The sequence below is a fragment of the Scyliorhinus torazame genome, chromosome 16, assembly GCF_047496885.1.
Source record: "Scyliorhinus torazame isolate Kashiwa2021f chromosome 16, sScyTor2.1, whole genome shotgun sequence".
NCBI lineage: Eukaryota > Metazoa > Chordata > Chondrichthyes > Carcharhiniformes > Scyliorhinidae > Scyliorhinus > Scyliorhinus torazame.
In genome coordinates, this window is record NC_092722.1 from 86,460,569 (window position 1) to 86,463,068 (window position 2,500).

A 2,500-nucleotide genomic window follows, 5' to 3' on the forward strand; every position below is an offset into this window, starting at 1 on the left:
AGAGAGTGTGAGAGAGAGAGAGAGTGTGAGAGAGAGAGTGTGTGTGACAGTGTGAGAGAGTGTGTGTGTGAGAGAGAGAGTGTGAGCGAGAGAGTGTGTGTGACAGTTTGAGAGTGTGTGTGTGTGTGTGTGTGAGAGAGTGTGAGAGAGAGTGTGTGTATGAGAGAGAGTGTGTGTGACAGAGAGTGTGTGGGAGAGAGAGTGTGTGAGAGAGAGTGTGTGAGAGAGAGAGTGTGTGTGACAGTGTGAGAGAGAGTGTGAGAGAGAGAGTGTGTGTGTAGGAGAGAGAGTGTGTGTGAGAGAGTGTGTGTGTGAGAGAGAGAATGTGTGAGTGAGAGTGTGTGAGAAAGAGTGTGTGTGAGAGAGTGTGTGTGAGAGAGAGTGTGTGTGAGTGGGAGTGTCTGTGAGAGAGAGTGGGAGTGTGTGTGAGAGAGAGTGTGTGTGAGAGAGAGTGTGTGTGAGTGAGAGTGTGTGTGAGAGAGAGAGAGAGAATGTGTGAGTGAGAGTGCGTGAGAGAGAGTGTGTGTGAGAGAGTGTGTGAGAGAGTGTGTGTTAGCGGGTGTGAGAGGGAGTGTGTGTGTAAGAGAGTGTGAGAGCGAGAGTATGTATGAGAGAGTGTGAGAGAGGGTGTGTGTAAGAGAGTGTCTGTGTGAGAGAGTGTGAGAGGGAGTGTGTGTAAGACAGTGTGAGAGGGAGAGTGTGTGTAAGAGAGTGTGAGAGGGAGAGTGTGTGTAAGAGAGTGTGAGAGAGGGTGTGTGTAAGAGAGTGTGAGAGGGAGAGTGTGTGTAAGAGAGTGCGAGAGGGTGAGTGTGAGAGAGTGTATGAGAGTGTGCGGGTGAGTGTGTGAGAGAGTGTGTGTGAGAGAGTGTATGAGAGAGAGTGTGTGTGTATGAGAGAGAGAATGTGTGAGAGAGAGAGTGTGTGAGAGAGAGTGTGAGAGAGAGAGAGAGAGTGTGTGTGAGAGAGTGTGTTTGTGTGAGAGGGAGTGTGTGTGGGAGAGAGAGTGTGTGAGAGAGAGTGTGAGAGAGAGAGAGTGTGAGAGAGAGCGAGAGTGTGTGTGTCAGAGAGAGAGTGTGTGAGAGAGAGTGTGTGTGTGTGTGAGAGAGAGTGTGTGTGAGAGAGAGTGTGAAAGAGAGAGTGTGTGTATGTGAGAGAGAGAGACTGAGAGAGTGTGTGAGAGAGAGTGTATGTGAGAGAGTGTGTGAGAGAGAGACTGTGAGAGAGAGTGTGTGAGAGAGTGTGTGTGTATGAGAGTGTGTGTGAGAGAGAGTGTGTGAGAGAGTGTGAGAGAGAGTGTGTGGGTGAGTGTGTGAGAGAGTGTGTGTGAGTGAGTGTGTGAGAGAGAGTGTGTGTATGAAAGAGAGTGTGTGAGAGAGAGAGTGTGAGAGAGAGAGAGTGTGAGAGAGAGTGTGTGTGAGAGAGAGTGTGTGAGAGAGTGTGAGAGAGAGAGAGTGTGTGTGACAGTGAGAGAGAGTGTGCGTGTGTGTGAGAGAGAGTGTGAGAGAGAGTGTGTGTGTATGAGAGAGAGTGTGTTTGAGAGAGAGAGTGTGTGAGAGAGAGAGAGTGTGAGAGAGAGAATGTGTGAGAGAGTGTGAGAGAGAAAGTGTGTGTGACAGTGTGAGAGAGTGTGTGTGTGTGAGAGAGAGTGTGAGAGAGAGAGTGTGTGTGAGAGTGTGTGTGTGTGAGAGAGTGAGCGAGAGAGTGTGTGTGACAGTTTGAGAGAGTGTGTGTGTGAGAGAGTGTGAGAGAGAGTGTGTGTGTATGAGAGAGAGTGTGTGTGAGTGAGTGTGTGTGTGAGAGAGAGTGTGAGAGAGAGAGTGTGTGTGAGAGAGAGAGAGTGTGTGAGAGAGAGTGTGTGAGAGAGAGTGTGTGAGAGAGAGTGCGTGTGAGAGAGAGTGTGTGTGTGAGAGAGTGTGTGGGAGAGAGAGTGTGTGTGAGAGTGTGAGAGAGTGTGTGAGAGAGTGTGTGGGAGAGAGAGTGTGTGTGAGAGTGTGAGAGAGTGTGTGGGAGAGAGAGTGTGTGTGAGAGTGGGAGAGAGAGTGTGTGGGTGAGAGAGTGTGTGAGAGAGAGAGTGTGAGAGAGAGAGTGTGTGTGACAGTGTGAGAGAGTGTGTGTGTGTGTGTGTGTGTGTGAGAGAGTGTGAGAGAGAGAGTGTGTGTGTAGGAGAGAGAGTGTGTGTGTGAGAGAGAGAGTGTGTGAGAGAGTGTGAGAGAGAGAGAGAGAGTGTGTGTGAGAGAGTGTGTTTGTGTGAGAGTGTGTGTGTGTGAGGGAGTGTGAGAGAGTGTGAGAGAGAGAGAGTGTGTGTGTGAGAGTGTGAGAGTGTGAGAGAGAGAGTGTGTGTGTGAGAGTGTGTGTGAGTGCGTGTGTGTGAGAGAGTGTGTGTGTGAGAGAGAGTGTGTGTAAAAGAGTGTGAGAGAGGGTGTGTGTAAGAGAGCATGAGAGGGAGAGTGTCTGTGTGAGAGTGTGAGAGGGAGTGTGTGTGAGAGAGAGAGTGAGTGTG